Here is a 19,790-nt window from a genome sequence, read left to right on the forward strand (position 1 = left end):
TGCCAACGTATAGATATGGTTGATTAAGTGGCCAAGGCGCGCATAGAAATAAACATAGGAAACAAACCGGGCGATAATACATTTCCACTCGACTGATTAGTTGGTTAAATTAAAGTGACCTATCCAAACGGGAACCAACTGAAAGCGGAACTGAAGAATCTGGAAGACTCCATCCGTAACTTGGAATTGGTGTCCTCCAACGGTCTAAGACACTCGAAAAAGTCCCTCAGAACTTACGACTGACAGAAATCAAAGGTTTTCCTTGAGTTAAGTAAAAACAATCTTCGGATTGTCACGGGGTTTCTAACAGGACACTGTCTCCTCAACGAACACCTCAGTAGGCTAAAGCTGAGAAACAACGGCGAATGCAGATTCTGTGGGGAAAATGGGGAAACCCCAGAACACCTTATTATCGCTGAGTGCGCCGAGACAACGACCATTCGTGCCATGAACTTTGGTACGGCTGATGTCGAGGATGAAGAGTTGACCTCTATGGAGCCGTCTCAGATACTGGCTTTTCTTAAAGCCCTGAGGCCTTTCTTAAAGCCCTGTTATAACTAAAGAAAGGAGAATACACAATAGATCTGTAAGGTCGCGGTGATTAACTCCCCTCCTAAACATTCTACATTCTACAACCATGAACCTATAAAGGATTAAGACAAATGTGAACCAAAATGGCTACATGTTACAAATCAAATTACTTCGAGAAAGACCACAGTAAACGGACTTTAAGAATAAAGATTCTTTACGTAAGAACATATAAAATGAACAGCAATGGGTAAACGTGTGGAGTTTACTTTAGACTTTCATTATCCGTCGAGTCTATAAAGGAGTTAAAAAGTAATATTTCGTTTCCGGGCCAGTCGGTACGGAAAGTTGTAGGTACGGGCCGCTTAGTTTATTAGTAATGTGTCGGCGATTATCGATAGAGAAGTTTCAGAGTGGAGAAGTAATTCCGTAGCGCGCCAGGAAATAATTTAGAAATAGTTCCGATTGTTTTGCGACAATCGTTTTCCGATGGCTCGGACTTTATACTCTACGAACATTTAGCTCCTAATTGCATCGTTTATTATATTAGATATTCCACCAGGACTGTTTTAAAAAGGTCTACGTAAATTTTTGTTACTTATTCCTTATTCTGATTTAGTGTAATATGGTTATTTATATTGCTATAGACTATTACATCGATGTGCCGCGCGCCTGGACATATGAAATCCCATGTAAATTTTAAAAACGATGAATAAGTTTTCCCCGTTTTATTTTACAGAACAATGTATTTGAAACTTTTTAAAGTACTCCTTCAAATGAAGCAAATTGTTCACTTTCAATAACTTCTACGAATTCTTTTCGGAGTAATGAAAGATAAAATTGTACTAAAATAACTGCAAAAAATAAGGCGGGCCGGATTAGAATAACAAACATGCTATCATCAAATTTAATTTTTTAATGTCAAATTTACGTCATTTTTGCCAAAAATAATAAAAAAATATTTATTTTAATGTCATATTGACTTTATAAGTGGCAAAAATATTTTTTTAATATTTTTTATTATACAACTTCAAGGAAGGCAATGGCAAACCACCTTGAGTATATTTGCCTGGTACAGCGTCTCAAATAGTGCCCTTCGGATTCGGCGATAAACTGTAGGTCCCGTTCACTTGTGAAACACTGATGACGGTGACACACATGACAAGTACATGCGAGAGGTAGTCGACGGCCTGTATAGAGTGTATGGCACTGTAAGAAGATTATACAACTGAACATTGACATTCTAATAAATAACACATCACCGGAAATAGTAGAAAAATATATCGTCGGTCAAGAGAAAGTGACCAAGTGCAAATTTTCCTGAATTTAATTTTTTAACCATTATAAAATATTTAAAACGTCATATATTTTTACAGTTAGGGGTTGGAACTTTTGGTGTTACAACAGCACAATAAAACAGTAATTCACCACAATACACTAAAACACTTTTATTTTTGCATTGGACGCGCGTTTCGCTAACCATGTTAGATACATCAGCAGATGATTAAAACTCAACTAATATCTACAAAATTAGCGTTTATATATTCACTCAGTTGACACCGAGTAGGCGTAGCAAAGAACTAGCCAAACCAGTCTAAACCAACCGAGCGTAACAATTAATTACCGAAACTAGAGCAGAAGGAATTGGACCATGTCTCTGTTCATACTATCTTTTACATTTATCAATTTTGACGCTTTCATATACAATTGACTGCGATTTGAGATCTGTTTAATTAGTTTTAAAGTATTAATATCTATACAATCTTCTTTTTCAACAATATGTTCAGCAACGCAAGATTTATCTAGTCTACCATATCTTAGCTGAGCCATATATTCTTTAAATCTAGTTAATATTGATCTTTTAGTTTGCCGAACATATATTTTTGATTACAATATTTACATGAAATTTCATAAATACCCGACCTTTCCAGTGGAGGTGTTTTATCTTTAGGATTACCTAATAATTGTTGTAAAGATAAATACTGTACCTAAAATAGGTTTTGTCCGCTCTTAAAGAAAAATCAAATTCATCCAACAATTGGTTTGTTTAAAAATGTCCAATTTAAGATAATCTTACAAACAAAATAAAAAAGTGCTAAATGCGCGGGGACCTATTCGTCAGAAGAACCCAAGTAAGTACCAGAATAGTTGGAAAAATAGTCGAAAAATCTCGTACTGCTGTTTGACGAAAATTGAAGAAGAGCTATTTAAATATTCCAAAATAACACCAAAAATTATTGGACGGGAGTGAAAGAGGTAAGGCAAATGTTCTCCATCAAGTACTTAATTTTGTGAATTGTTTAGTGTTTAGTAAATACATTTTTCTTTGAAGCAGTATGTTTACTTATCTATGAAATACCGGGGTACGTCTCAAAAGTGACTCACCCGTATAACTTTTTTATTTTTTCAGATAAAACAACGAGATTTGGTATGTTAGTATATGACATAAATTGGGATTGATTGACGTATTCAATTGTTTACGGTCAATTCCGGTTTCACCGGAAATGACTACAACTTTTGATTTTTAAATGGCACCCTCGGTATTTTTTTACTTTATTCGATAGAAAATGACACTCTGAATCGAATGATATATCATATGTCAATTTTTGACATAGTCACTCAAAAACAAATTCTATTTTAAATTTCAATCTAGAGTGCCATGGCTGTGTTAAAAACACTAATTTTTAATCAAGGAAAAATAGATTTGATCGTCTAATGTTTTTAGTGTCTTGTCCTGGCCAGTTAAAAGATGCACAAATCGTATTTTTAATCATATCTCAATTTTTCCAAATAGAACGAGGGTGGTTCATTAGCATATTTGGAAAAAGCATTTTTTTACGAATAATTTGATACCACACACTTGGTATTTTGAGTCAGATTGTCGTTATGAACCGCATGTTACAATTTCAAATAAACCATATGCCAAAATGTCAAAAGTTGACAAATGATATGTCATTCGATTCAGACTGTCATTTTCTATCCAATAAAGTAAAAAAATACCAAGGGTGCCATTTAAAAATCAAAAGTTGTAGTCATTTCCGGTGAAACCGGAAGTGACCGAGAACAATTGAATACGTCAATCAATCCCAATTTATGTCATACACCTTGTAAGAGTCTCACTTTATTTTTCTTTGGTTCAGTGAAAAATAAATAGCCTTACTGGCGTACAGTAGTAAACTTAAATCTCTCGGGCGCCACCTCTGTTATTTATAGTGGAAGAGGTCCACGTTTCGCCAATACGGGTAGCTTTTATACAGTGGAGATACCAGGGAGTGATGAAATGAAAAGAAATAAAACACACAGTTCACTATAACATAACATTAAGGCTTTATTTAATTAATTAACTATATGCTAAATACCCCAGGAAGTTTCACGACTTTAAATTGTAATGAAAGTGAAAGAAAATTTATAATTAAAGACTCGTAAAATAAAATTTACAACAACAATCGAGCACCTCTAGAGTTTTGACCGTATAATCTCGATATGCAACTCACTGTCCGATTTAATCACGCGAATTCAAAGCGCGTTTTTGACATGACGTTCTAGTAAATAAAACGACGCGAGTTTCTAACCGGCGTCTAACTTAACGGCGTCCTAGTAAACACAGACATGTACGTACCGGAGCGACATACTCTTTTATAAACCGACTTTCTAAACGTCGGCGACGTCGTTACAGACGTCCCGGGATAAACAAACGCGAGCCCTGGATCGTTCGCAGTAGAACGAAACGGAGTCCTGTGGGATAGGTACGCACGCGAGCCCTGGATCGTTCGCAGTAGAACGAAACGGCGTCCTGTGGGATAATTACGCACCCGAGCCCTGAATCGTTCGCAGTAGAACGAGACGGCGCCGGCGTCCTGTGGGATAGATACGCACGCGAGCCCTGAATCGTTCGCAGTAGAACGAAACGGAGTCATGTGGGATAGGTACGCACGCGAGCCCTGGATCGTTCGCAGTAGAACGAAACGGCGTCCTGTGGGATAGATACGCACGCGAGCCCTGGATCGTTCGCAGTAGAACGAAACGGAGTCCTGTGGGATAGGTACGCACGCGAGCCCTGGATCGTTCGCAGTAGAACGAAACGGCGTCTCGGTTAGTCGTCTGGATAAGCACAGTCCACACCGCCCGGTCAGGACCACCTCGGGATGTCGGCGAGATCCCACGGCGCTCCTGATGAGAATACGGGAACTACAGAACCAGTCTCGGGATGGACGAGATCCTGCCTTAGCTCCAAGGATATTCGCGCCCGTATATTTGTTGTACTACCTTAACCGCTATCTGTCTCCCTTTTAACCAAAAGAAATCGGTCTTCGCGTCCACGGGATCCGGACAAAATGCCTCAACCTTGCATGTATTTTTACTTCTATAGTAGGACAGTTGACACCTTGAGCGGATACAAGTCTGGTTAAATTTTACGTACGCGCGTTTCGGAACAAGATGCCTCTACCTTGCACGTATTTTTACTTCTACAGTAGGACACGAGACACCTGGAGCGAATTTAACTATCTCTATCTCCCTTATTCTATAACGCGTTAAGGCAGTAAAACAAACCGTATTAACAATAAAAAGAAAACGACCTACTCTCGATCACTTTGGCGGCTGGACTTACCTTCTTCAGAGCGGCAACGGCGGCTGGCAGCAGGGTACTTGGCAGGGCACTCCGGGCTCGAACTTCACTGTTCACGTGCGATCACACCACTGACTACCTGGCGCTCTCGCTGCCAGGGTATACTCAAACGACCCTCCCCTCCACTCGACCGGTACTGGTAGGGCCAGCTTCTCGGCTGCCGTACCGAACTATAGCGAGTAACGCCGATCAAAACTCTATTACAATATGGTCATTAAATATCTAACGCATTTAATTCAACAGTAAGAACATTAATGAAGTTCATTACCATAATGAGTTAACAATAAAATACATTGCCTAACCTTGTTTACAGAAAAGGTCCCTATTATTTAAGTACAGTATACGGGGTGTCCCAGAAATGAGCCCCAAAATTTATGAACTTCATTACACTCCCCCTACTTCGGTTAAAAATATATGAACATATATTTTTGTCAGCTATGCTGAAATGAAACTTCCTGTTAAAACAGCTTTTGTTTGACCAAAACTTAAGCTAACGCCCAGTATATCTCTTAAAGCCTAATAAAACAACAACAAATTCGAATGTTTATTGAGCCAAACTTAATCTAATAAAACAAAACAAATTCGAATATTGTTTGTCCAAAACTTAAGCTAACGCCCAGTATATCTCTTAAAGTCTAATAAAAACAACAACAAATTCGAATGTTTATTGAGCCAAACTTAACCTAATAAAACAACAATAAATTCGGATATTTACTGGGCAAGATTTCATCTAACAAAATAACAACAAATTCGAATGGTTACGGGGCAAACTTAATCTAAAACCTTGATATATCTGGGACCTGGTATCACTTTGATTATGCTTACAACTAAAAGAAAACAACCATAAACTCAAATGTTTATTTGTCAAGTCTTAATCTAGACTTTTGTATCGTAATCATGATTAAGTTACTAAAATAAAACGACCGCAAAATCAAATGTTTATTTTCAAAATGCAAAACTTAACTAAATTACGCAATATCTTCGGTCTTCTTCAACTTGAAGATCTTCCTTCTGCGGTGTCTAGAGCTTCGACGTGTCGAGCTTGCTCCAACGGTGTTTGCGGCTTCGGTGAGTTGTCCAGCGGCGTTGAGAGCTTCGGTGAGTCCCTCGTTGTCCAGCGGCATTGAGAGCTTCGGTGAGTCCCTCGTTGTCTAGCGGCGTTGAGAGCTTCGGTGAGTCCCTCTTGGTCCAACGGTGTTTAAGGCTTCGGTGAGTCCCTCCTGGTCCAACGGTGTTGAATGGTCCTGCAAATGGCTCAGTCATGGAGACCCGTACACCTATAGCACAACTGAATTAGTTCAACTCTTCAGGCACGCAGAACAATTGGTCGCAATATAATTTCATATTTAAAAAAAACGACCAGATGAGAGATACTACAAAATTCCCTTAAACAACAAGTAAAGCTTCTCAACCCTCTTTCTGTTTCCCTTTTTAATTTTAATCCCTTCTTTTTTTTTAAAGAAAAGCAAAAAAAAACCCTTAGAGAAAGTAAACAAGAAATGAAAACTTAGAATCTGATGACTTGTAGACTGAGGACATTGTGACGACAGACTCCTGTTGCTGGACGTCCGGCGTTGGTTTTCAGACGGGCCAGGACATCGGGCTTTTCTGCATGTCACTTTTCCACTTCTTCCCTGGCAAGTTGTTGCTGTCTCCGCCTAGACTGGCTTCCAGACACATGGGAATGTGGGGGAGTTGGCTAGCGTCAGTGTGGCTTGCAGATAGGTCCTGGCAGTGACTCATGAGTCATGAGTCGTTATAGTCTGAAAAATTCAAAATAACATCAGTTCTACAACTTCATCAGTCGGGACGGTTTTTTTTTTTTTAGATACTGTTTAGATGCCTGTTGATCTTCCTCTTGACCAACATCCATCAGCCCAGGATTCGGAGTGATTTGAACGGGAAGGTATACATCTACATTTGCAATCTTGTGATCGCACGCCGAGTGTTCCACATCTGGAACAGAACAAAAGAAATCTTTTCTGACATACACTACGTAGGTGTCCGGGGTTTCCACATCGCCAGCAAACATTCTTCTCCACTGGAACTCGATCAGAGTTTTGAAGCAATACATCTTTGGAGTCAGAAAACTTGTTAGTTTGACGTCTGCGGAACTCTTCTACAGGACTCTGTAGACTCGTTTTTATCGGAAGGCGACTGCCTTTAGAAACGGAGGCTTGACATTGGCCTTTCCTCAACTTCTCGGTTGTTTGTTCAACACTTTTCTTCGGGTTTACTTGTAAACTTTCGGCGGAGCTTCGGATCAACTTAGCATTCAATCGGATCTGTCGGGTTCGTAAATCAATCTGGAAGTCATGTTTGCCCAGAATATCCATACCAATAATCATATCCGAAACTAAGTCTTTTAGACTGTGGAAAACCTCATTCAGAGACTGCTCTCCTACTTGGATTTTCATCCTAAATGCTGTGCTAATGGACTCCGTGGCACCATTAGCAAGTCTCGCTCCTTTTACCGTGGGTTTGACAGGAATTGCCTTGGAAGTTTGGCACTGTTCTGTCAATTTCTTTCCAGTATAGGAATGGGCAGCTCCAGTATCCAGGAGTGCCAAATAGTCGGTGTTCCGGTAGCGAATCTTCACAACAGGACGAATTTCTTGACGTATGATTTGTGGTAATTCTTCAACAATCTCCGTTGGTGAATAATGTTGTTCCTGGGATATTTCTGTGCGGGTTGGTTCCCGCTTTCTTGGGCTCACACATGGACAATTCCTAGAAAGAACACCTGTCTTTTTGCATCGGGAACAAAAGATTTTGGGCTCGGATGTGCACTGTCTCCGGAAGTGTCCTGTCTGTCCACATCTCCAACAGATTGCTTCTGAAGTCTGTTTTGCAGAGTTCGGCGCTCTATACGGATATCTTGAAACACGGGGAGTAACAGACACATACCTCTGTTTACTCTGAGACGGCGATTGGCTCTGGATAACCATCAGGTTGCTCCTGGCTACAGCATGCTCATTTTCCGGCATGGTTTGCCGAGGCGTATTATTCGGTCGGACTTCGACATCGGACGGTGCATAAGTACGGGACGATCGCTGCAGTTCCTGATTAAGTAGTTCAAATTCCTTGGTTATTCGAGAGAAAGACGAAATATCCTGAAAGTCTCCTCTCCGGACATACTGACGAAATTCAGGTAGCAAATTTCTGTACAACCACTGTAATTCTTTTTTTGACGTTTGAAGATCAGTGATGTACGCCGTGACAGACTCGTTATGTCTTTGCACTCGACGACTTATCTTCGCCTCTAGGTCCACCTCATAATTTACTGGATAATAAAAAATTTTAAATTCTCCAGTAAATTCTTCCCAGGTCCTGTAATTTACTCGGTTATTGCGGTACCAGAGCGCAGCTTCTCCTTGCAAAACTTCTGGCAAATGTGGCAATAAACGATCCGGATGTATATTCTGTGCTATACAAATTTCTTCCAGTCTCTCTAAGAATGTTACAGGGTCCGAGCGACCATTAAATGTCACCCCCCATTTGTAAACTTGTATAGGATTAGTATTAAAACTATTTGACATACCTGGATTTATCGGCAGAGGGACAGGCTGTGAAGTAGAAGTATAGACCACCGAGGTTGCTGTCACTGTAGTTGTCACTGTCGTAGTGGTCAGGGTGGCTGTAGAGCTCACTGTCGGTACAACAGCACTATTTCCAGGAAATCCAAAAGGCTTTGAGACCGGCTGAGGACTCACCTGTCCTTACAACCTACATACCAAATATCGTTGTTTTATCTGAAAAAATAAAAAAGTTATAGGGGGTGAGCCACTTTTGAGACGCACCCGGTATATTTGATTTTGCAAAGATTATATTATGTTTACAGTGTACATTTTGTAACTTTTCATACAGAATATAACTGACATAACCTCTGATTGTTATGTTTGTTTTACCAGGTCTGGAATATATATTTTTTTTGAATCTCCCATAACTCAAAAACGAGAAAACCTTTTCATCATTTTTAAAATTTACATGGATTTCCTATGTTCAGGTCGACGATAAACACACAGTATATAAACTTAATCATAACTCCCCTAACTAAATGTTTTATGACATTTCATCGTCCAAACGGCAACACAACAACAGTAATTTGGAACGACTCGAGCCTTCTGAAAAGCCCTGCGATATTTTCAAGTTAAACTTATCCGAGATTCCATCAATAGCGGCAGATAAGCCAACAGAAATTTAAGACCAAGAGATAAAACTAAAAGCTCTTACTTTATGATAGAGCTTCGGCTGGATGCTCAGGCTGCTGCTCCTTTTCGGAAAATGGGAAGAAAATATTTGAATAACGACAACAAACTTAGCTTTTAATTTACCTTTTCCTCGTGCCGTTTTCTAGTAAATTGAATTTCGTTGTGCTTTAATTGAGAAGAAAAAGGAAAGAGAGCGCCCGTTGTTTTTATATTAAAAGTTGGACCAGAAGAAATTTTAATATAAAATAACAAAAACGACAACTTTTTGAAGTTAAACTTCTTTACTCGCTCTGGCAGTAAAAATACGAGGCCTACAGGGTGAGTCTTAAATAAGTGCAAATATTTTTAGGGGAAGTATATTTCGGCCCCAGAAACACGATTATACAGTTTCTGCGCGAAAAAAATGTTTTGAAAATTTGGAATTTTTTTTAGTTTTTCCTTAAAAAACATAATTTGTTGATAATATGGCAACATAGGTGGTAGATTAAATTTACAAAAAAGAAAATCCAGAAAAGATCCAGTGGTTCTCAAAATTTTAGCAAAAAATCATTTTTTTCAAATTTTCAAAGTAAAATAACTCGGTTATTTTGGATTTATTTGAAAAACGGTAAAGAGAAAATGTGTTTCTTTTATCGAGATCTGCCGTCTCTGAAAATATTTAAACTTATTTAAGGCTCACCCTGTATAAAAAAATATTTTAATAGCTGTTACAAGTAAACATTTTTTAATAGCTGTTAGTAAGCAGTTAGCAAGTTTCACTTCAAATATGCGCATATAGTGCACACACAATTTTTTATACCATATTTATTATTTAATAAAAATTTCATAAGATAAACAATAATTACTTAAATGCTCCAAATATGGCTCCCCAACTTTTAAACGTATTTCTTAGATAGGAAATTTTGGGGATGTTTAATCTAAATAAATAAAGCAAATCGAATTAGTATGTACATCATGTAGGTATAAGGCAAGAGCGAATGGACCGATTTCAATAATAATTAATTTGTTGGATTCGTCTCCGCCCTGAATATCAGAAAAATTAATAGAATTACGGATAAAATCACAAAAAATACACAAAATCAATTTTTAATCATTTTTGATAGCATGTAGGCGAACTTACTTTAATCATTTTTGATAGCAAGGCGCAACTTTGCCCCAATTTAACCATGTTCTTGTCCATTAAGGTTTCCGCGATACCAATATCGTACCTCGAATTTGTAGCACCCTATATATATATATATATATATATCACCTTTTAAATAATTTTGACATTGTAATTTATAAAAAAAAATTAGATAATAAAAACTTTTGAAGATGCCCCGAAATTAAGGGCGAAAAGTCAAGAAGATGTTTTAAAAAAAACTAAATTTGTTATTTATTAACGAACCTAAATCCAAGAAAATATGACTTTCTTATAGTTAAGAAATGGTTCAAGAAAACTTTCGCAAATATATCACCTTTGATAGGTACATTCTAATAAAAAAACAAAAGAGCTTGACAAGAAAAATTTTCAAAAAGAAGGCTTTTTATTATAAAAAAAGCTTAGAAAAACCCTTTGATAAACTCCAGAAAGCTTATAAACCATCTAAACCAGAATAAAACAAAATAGCTTTTAACTTATTATTATACCAACCAAACCAAATAAACAACTCACTATAACTTGGCAACATTGTAGGGTACGCGAGTTGACTAGTGCGACGTAGAAGCTAGTTCATGTAAAGGTCTTGAAACAGTAACTATTCGTTACTCGAGTAATCGTTACTTAATTATCAATACTGGAAATAACGAATAACGAATTTTTGAGACCTTACGTCACGCACGCTTATAGCTTATTTTTTGTAATAATTGTGGGGTGGGTTTACTGTAAATCAGTAACATACTAGACCGAGAATGTAGAATGAGTGTGAGGGGGGTTAATCACCGCGACCTTAAAGATCTATTGTATTCCCCTTTCTTGAGTTGTTGATACATGGGAATTTTTCTCTTGAAAGGGGGAGAGGTTATTTCCCATCCCCTACTGACAACATATGTTCTTCAACCTAGGAGTGAACATCTACCCCCTACGAGAGTATACACCCTTCAACCCTCCGGGCTCTTCACAGTCAAGGATCTTTTACCGGTTAAGGTACCCGTGAGGTGGATGCTGGAGGATCTGTCTCCATTTTCTCCACCTCTTCAACTTGGTCTCTCCTTAGACCTGATACCGGTGGTGTCCCGAATCTATAATAGAGAGAATATATCACTCTTTCTCTATTACCTCCTTGGATTTGAAGTCAATTTCTATCGTGAGTATCCGACCATGGCCGTCCTCCCTCGAGTTGATGACCTGCCACTCGATCTCTTTACATTGTGTGAGTTTTGGTAAAGCTGGTAATAGAAATAGACATCTGAAGAAAAGTAGTGGGAAAATAATATATTAAAACTTACTAAACTAAGAGATACTGAACTATATAGGAAATACTTTAAAATGTAAACAAAAATATCGAGATGAAATAAAAACAACGGTCAAATCGATTGGTCTCATAATTTCAGATCATTCATTAAATCAGTACTGCCAAAAACTCTCACTTCACTTCACTGTTGACTGACGGTACGTAAATAGCCAAGTCATTTAGTATTAACAAAAACAACAATATCTGGCTTTAAAGTTTAGTTTCTTAGCTTCAATAATGGCCACTACTTCAGAATATCTCTAGTTTCCAGAAACTGATCTGGAAAACGGCATCTATCTATCCAGTATAAATAGAGACCCATACGGTTTAACTTTTAAAGGCTTTTAATCTGGCCATATCGACGTAGTTTGCATCTAAAAAGGCTGTTTTAGAAAGAACGAGACTTTTATATGCAAGCAACTGATCTCTGAAGAAAAAATAAATAAAGCGAGAAAACTCAGGCAATGAGGAATAAAAATGCATTTCGAAGCTGCGACAATATATATTTAGCAAATAGTTAACATCGGATCACTAATATTTTTGAGATGTCACCAAACATGCTGTCAAGTATTGAATAGAGGAAAAACATACCTATAGTTCAAATCAAATAAACTTTAGGTCACCTGAATAAGCTTGACCAGCACAGCGTTGTCCACTTTTACATATTGTCTTGTAATCAAAATATTTTGAGAAACAAAAAAACATTAATTATAAATATATAAATGAGAATGTAGAAGGTTGTTGTATTTACATCAACAAAACTCACCTTCTTAACAGCACTTAGAGGACATTAAGGGCCATTACTACCGCTTTCCCGTTCAAAATATTCTAATTGCAATGAGTTTTTTACGGCTATTAAGCTATCTTGTAGTAGTACTTTTGCACTAAAAAAGGTTCTAAAAAGAACAGTGTTCGACTGCAAGGTCTGCTGGTAAACATTTTTAAGCTTAAATTATCACAACATAATTTATTTAAACCAAAAACTTGTAATACAAAACTAAAATGTCAAAACGAATGACAGTGTCTGGAAATAAATAAATAAATGTGGCAACTTGACATTTTTTACAGCAGAGCTACCACCTGAATCCCCAGTGGAAAATTTAAATTTCAGTTAGTTAGCCCAGCGTAATATGTATATGGTTGGCAACAATGCATTTAAAAAGATTAGTATTAAATTTGTATCAAATATACATGATTTTATTTACAGATTTAAAACTTTTCATTAATAGCTGAACAAAAGATATACAACTCTTTTTGTCAACAAGCGAAATTTCACAAGAAAAAATAAATAAAGCGAGAAATCTCATGCTATGAAGAATAAAAATGCATAGTTAATATAGTGGTCACTAATGTTTTTAAGATGTTACCAACCATACCATGCAGCACATCAAATCACATTTACGATGTGTTTACATTATTAGATGTAGACACAGGGTGACACAATTCCCCCGATGTAAATATGCTACGTTTACACATTGTAGTTCATCACGTATGCACAAAGGTTAAACGTCCGCCTCACAATGTAGCCACAGTATAGCATTTACGTATACACAAAGTAAGGGATACACAGTGCTTGTGTATTACGTTTAAACTCTGTTTACACATTGCAGTTGTGACTACCGCGTGTATACGTATGTATTTTGCTTCGTATATACATTTTGTGCTAGATAAAACTACTTCTTATGAACGAATTTAGGAAATAATACAAGTTTTGATGCTTAACTTTTCGTTCTTTTTAAGAAATATTTATTCAATGATACCAATTATACCTTTTTAGAACGAAAATTAGGAAGGCAAAACTTTGTATTTTCCAAAAGTATCTCGATCGTAAGTTCAAGAGAAGTAGCCATAAAATTGTTCCATTTTTGTTTTGTATTAAATGTACCATTTTTCTTCCATAAAATGGATTAAGTGGTTAAAAAATAAAATTCTTATATTTCTTTATATCATGAAACGCAACAGCGCAAATAACACAATAATAATTATTATTTGCACTGCAGAAACCAGAAGTAAGAAAACACTGTAAAAGAACAGAATTTGTATCAAAATGCACAAAGGTAGTATAACGGTAGTACCTAGTATAACAACATACTAAAATGGTAAACACTGGTATATCGCCACGATTTGGTGAACCTCGTTTAGTCATTTTTTTCGCCTCTTTTCCCTCCAAGCAGTTGGTTTGTTAGCATACTCATTCAACGAGCACTCTGTTGGACTTTGTTGTATTTTATTTCCAGATTAACAATCTTACCCTTAAATTTTATATGAAACTGATTATTGAATATTAAACATATCTGTACATTGATCCATCAATAACTTGATAACACCGAATATCAGTGTAAAAAGTTCTTTGAAGTGTTTAAATCTTTCTTTCTCTGGTCCATTTAGATTTTTATTATTTCCAAATTAAAAAAAAATATATTGCAGAGCTAGCCTCTCTTTATCATTATACGAGTATATTTGGAGTTTTCATTCATTGGAGTCAAAATTTGGTAAATTAGGTATCGAGTAAGGGAAGAGTCGCTGCTATAATATTAATAATACTCTTAGGAAGGTGTAACAAGGTAATTAAAAACTTGTGCTTACCTTAAAATTTCTTTTAAACTACACACAAACAGAACATTTATATAGAGCTTCAGAATGATAAAACAATAATGTCTGCTAACACATACCACTCCTAGAAAGGAGAAAGGAGAGAGGACACATAAGATACACTTGGTCGGTGTATCTACGCTGATGCTATCCACGCATGCGCACACCTTCATTTCATGCTAGAATGTAGACACAACAGTACACTATTACAAAGTGTCTATATAGATATTTATATTATGTGTATACGTCACATTTTTACAAGGTGTGTACTATAGGCACAACTATGACACGAAGTATCACACATACCTATGACTTATTGTAGGTCTCATATACCGACGTCAGATTTCATCATTTTAATAATTATTTGTTACGTTAGAAAAAAACTCTTTAGAATCTTGAGTACATACGGTATACAGCTAGTAAACACTGTATCACACAATTCTATCAATATAAACCTGCGTGTATCTCATATGTATATGTTAGAACTAGATGAACACTTAGGTTCACTTTAACATATTTTGTTTCTCATGTGTCTCCCTTGTAGAAACATAATTTCATTTGAACGTGCTGTATGGGATGCTGTCAAGTATTGAAACAAGAAAAAACATACCAGATGTTATTTACAGATTCAAAACTTTTCTTTGATAACTGTACAAAAGATATACAGAGTGACGCTCCCTTTGTCAACACGCAAACTGAATTATAAAGAGACAATTCCAGATAATTCTGACTACAACCTCGTAATTGACAAAGCAAAAACAAAGGGCAATTTGTAACAAAAGTCAGGTGAAACGCGAACGCTAGGTCACAATTCATTAAAATTAAACTAGCCGCTTGTTAGGCGGACAAAATGACCCCATTAATTAACCTCAAATTATTAATTAGAAATTACAGCTGCTATTTACATTGAACTAGTTTGTTTACCCGTTTACCTGGATATTTGCTATGAAAATGAATATTGCACATGGAAAAGTCGAATTGTTCGTTTTATAAATGCGTTCGGATTAAATCGTTTCATTATTTTATGTCGAAATTTATTGGTGCAGGTTTAATCGGCCTAATTCAATTTTTTTATTATTCGTCTGTAGAAATCACCCTGTATAAATTGTATAAACTTGTCTAGCTTAAAAAAATAATAAATAATAGGATTACACATGTATTTGGAATGTTGCTCTATTCAATAAATTTGTCAAGCGTAACAGGATTTGATTTTTAAATATCGAATAAAAAAATAAAAAAACTTGTTGAAAAGAGTTATTAAATTATAATCTGGTTCCGTCACTGAGCAACAGTTTTTCGATAAAATTAAAAAGTTCGCCACTATATGGATGCAGAAGGACGGCTAGAGCATATCAAACAAATTGTCGACCAACGTTCCAATCTGTTTACCGATGCAACATACTGTTGCTTTTAGAGTAGATTTAAATAACTGTCACATAGGAAGTAAATTACGACAAAAAATTTGTCGACCATATGATCGACTAAAATGCCGAATAGTGGGATGACCTTGTTGAAAATTTAGTAAAAGTTAAAAATCGACCTCAATAAAAACATGTTATTTACGTTTTTAAAATCCTTTACTTAATTTCATTACTCACGCGCACCTCACACTTTATTTTTGTGAATAAATACCAAAATAATTGATATTTCCATTTGAATAATAATAGTATTCTTACAGGCTTATCTTACTTTTGCCTATTTTTAGTTTTGTCAGAGATTTACTGTTTTCAATAAAATCTCAAATAAATTAGATGACCAAAAAATTCAATCAGCTTTTTAAATGTAGGTCAAACATTGACTATTTACATATCTAATAGAGAGCGCTGATTCTGAAATGTTGAGAAGATGCTATAATTGTTCATTATTATTTCAGTTTACTAAAATGTAAAGAAGGTATTTAAAATATAGTAGACGTTGCACTATATTTAATAATAATCTACAAAAGATTAAAAAATCTACAGTGAATAAAATTAACTTAAGTATTTTTGTTTGTAGAAATTTAAAATGTAAACTTATAAAGTTTTCTACATATATAAAACGATGTACTTAAACAGCCGTTAAACGGTAGCCTACTAAAATGCCGTTAATAGATATTGTGACGTCGTTCATGTCGGCGGAAAGTAATGCCTTGCCTTAAGCATTCTGCAAGAGCACCTGTGGGTCAGTGACTGAGGCTATCGCTTCCTAAGCGAATGGTCCGTGGTTCAAATCTCACGCCGACCAAGACTTTTTTATATTTTTTTTCCTTATAGCGTGATCTTATTGCATTGGTTTCACTCTTTTTAGCTGGATTGGTTTAGTTATTTGGCGGGTTGGTTAGCGTGGTTATTTGGAGGGTGTTCATTCAATTCATTGGTTAGTTGGTTATTTGGTGGGGTTGGTTGATTTTTACTAAGTTATATTTGTTTTTTATATTTTTTATCAGTGTCGAGGTTAGTTGCGTTGGTTAAGTTGGTTATTTGGTGGGGTGGATAGCGCTGGTTAGTCCTTATAAAATTTCTATATTTCATAAAGCCGTCAAGTGCGTCACATCAACGACGTCATACCTATTAACGTCGTCTCTACTGAAGTAAAGACTCGCTCTAGAAAGTTGCTTTTTTACTAAAAGATAGCTAATTGGCTCTTCTAAAAACTGTCGTCGCCGATTTTTTGTTTTTCATTTAATTAAAAAAATACAAAGTATTTTATTCCTGATGTCGTGGCAGATGCGCCAGGCTTCAACCAGTACGGTAATAAATATACAGAATGTAGATAACGTAGGAGGTGACAACACTGCATTCTCTCAAAGCATTATAAACAAATTTCCGGAAACTGAACAAGCGGCAATCAAGTTTTTCAATATTTTCTAATTAATTTCTATATAATTAACTAACCTAACCTAACCTAAACAAAGGTACTAATGTTTTGTAGGGTCCTCGTTGGGAGATAGTACTTCCCTCTATCGTCCCGTAGAAATTTAAAGCCTCCTGTGTGTCTCCGAGGCCATGTTTAGTTTAAGGATTAGTCTATAATATAAGCACGGCTGTATTTGATCTGGATGTCCCTTTCTGACCACAGTTGACATGTGTTTTGGTCAACGATGTATGCTGGAAGAGTATAGATATACTTGACTCCATCTCCTGCTGCCGCTGCTTGGGCCATAATTAGCTTGAAACGAACATCGTACGGCTAAGTTTCAGTTCAGTATATTTTAAGATCTTAAATCATCTTTAGGGCTTCTTTACAAAGAAATAAGTTGATACATCTGGAACGCATAGCAGGAAGTTAATATATTTAAAATTTGACTGATAAGTGATTACTTCAAAATATTGTGAAAAAAAACTGTATAAAACTGAAAAAATGTAATCGAGTTATTTTATTATAAAAAGGTATGTGTTAATACAAAACAAACAATAACAAAACACCACTTACCAAAAAAATATAAAAAAGAACTATTTCTTACTTTCAAGATTCAAGAAACTTCCCGCATTTATTATTATATTTATTAATATAACTTATGTGCAAATACAAATTTGTAATATTCCACAGGAATGAATAATATAACAAATAAAACAAACTATTCTATTAATAATAACGCTTACCATATTTTATACTTTAAAGGTTGATTAATTAAATTTAATCTTAATTTTTTTAAAGCAGTACCTTTTAACATTATTTTTCTGCAGAACTAAAATCCATTATTTAACTATCGTGTAATGCCGATATTTTACAGCTACTCCAGTAGTGTTTAGTACGATCTTTGTAGCATATACGAGATGCACTTATCTACGACGAGATGGTATACAAACTTTTTTGGTGGTAGCTTTATTGGTGTTGTAGCAGTAATCATAGACCGATACTGGGAACAGTGGCAACGCCGCGACTACCGGCGAGGTCGGAGATCAGCTGACGTGCCGGCGATCGATAGTTTGGTAGAAACGGGGACTGTAAATAAGAAACGTGTTTGAGTGTTTTAATATTTTTGTTGATGTCACAAAACACACGTAATAACACTAATCAAAATGCATCATCTTCCAAAACGCAGATATTTGACATAAGTTGACACAAAATTATAACCTATAATTTGGCAAGACTTTGACAAGTCTCAAAAATCTAAAGGCGAGTTCATACGTATCGGCGTCCGTTTGTCGTTCAATGTGCCGTCAAACCAATAAAATTGAAATATGATCTCTCATTTTTGAAATAAACCAATACAACTGGTTAAAAACAACAAGCATGAGGGATTTATATTTAAACCCATCCATAGTCAACTTAAAAAATATTAGAAACTTTTTTTAGTGAAATAAAAAGATTGGTATGGGACGTCACCTGGTTTTCTTCTGTCATCGTCTGTCGAAATCTTACCTGAGAAAAAAACAGAGTATATCGAATTTAATAGCAAGATGGGACTGTAAACATAAATTGTTTGGGAACATAAATATTATCATACTTATTAAATATTGTTAATTTAAAAAGAAACTGTAACAAATAAAAGAAAATATACACCGTTGTTTTTTTATTAATTATAACTATTTTATTTATACTGTCCTAGAACTGAAAAAAATTGCAATGACTGTAAAATTCCAAGGATGTATAAATATATTTACTAAAAAAATTATGTCTGGCAGTTTGTAAATCTTTATATTAATTAAGGTTACTACTATATTATTCAATATAAGGAGTATAAAAAATTTGTACCACTGGACAACGGAGAAAAGAAGATTATTATTATTATTTATCTAGCTTTATTATAGGCTAGGCTCACTGTGCGGTCGGTTAGTTGGCCATGCGAATCCCGTGAATTTTAAACAGAGCCAACCAGGCACAATAGTTTTAATTTCGGTAAATGTATGAGCGAGAGTGAGTGAGTGAGAGAGAGAAAGATAGAGAGAGAGAGAGAGGGGTGGGTAACCAGTCAGCTTTATTAAAATAAATCATTTGGGAAGCGTGCAATTCATCAAAGAAATAATTAGATATAAAACGGGGATATAGTATTTGGGGCACCGGAGGGCCTTTTTATTAAACGAGCTTGATTTCAGTGGGGAAAAACAGTTTCCGGCTAGTTTTGTCTAGATGGGTTTTTGATTAATTTCACTCGCTCGATGAAACGCTTTTGTTTGGAAGAATTATAAAGGAATTATTTTCTAATTATAAAGTTTTTGAGTTTCTTTTTTAGAATAATAATTATTTATTAACTAAAGTATATTTACAACTATGTGAAAATATTAAACATTTTAATAATTCTATTTAGTAGGCTTTATCTTTGTCGTAGTTGTTGGTTACGGCCTTCGTCATCTGCAACAGTTTGAAGACTTTTAAGGTTCTCCTTGGGCAGATGGTATCGAAGGCATTCTTTTTTTTAAATAATAGGTCTATGTAGTTTACGTTTATATCGTCTTCTTAAATATCATATTTTTAATT

General features: G+C 35.6%; 1 protein-coding gene and 1 long non-coding RNA gene across 2 annotated transcripts in view; one reads left to right on the plus strand and one right to left on the minus strand.

The window, feature by feature from the left end:
* LOC115887301 (hemicentin-1-like) overlaps positions 1 to 19,790 on the plus strand; it is a 662,438-nt gene that overhangs the window by 269,366 nt on the left and 373,282 nt on the right. The gene's annotated exons all lie outside the window — the stretch shown is intronic.
* Positions 6,508 to 8,872, minus strand: LOC115887287. The gene is made up of 2 exons (XR_004051045.1): positions 8,697 to 8,872; positions 6,508 to 6,918 (listed from the first exon to the last, which is right to left on the minus strand). It is a non-coding gene; the product is annotated as an uncharacterized LOC115887287 (long non-coding RNA).

This window comes from Sitophilus oryzae, unplaced genomic scaffold (assembly GCF_002938485.1).
Source record: "Sitophilus oryzae breed Bouriz unplaced genomic scaffold, Soryzae_2.0 scaffold_562_pilon_pilon, whole genome shotgun sequence".
NCBI classification, from domain to species: Eukaryota; Metazoa; Arthropoda; class Insecta; order Coleoptera; family Curculionidae; genus Sitophilus; species Sitophilus oryzae.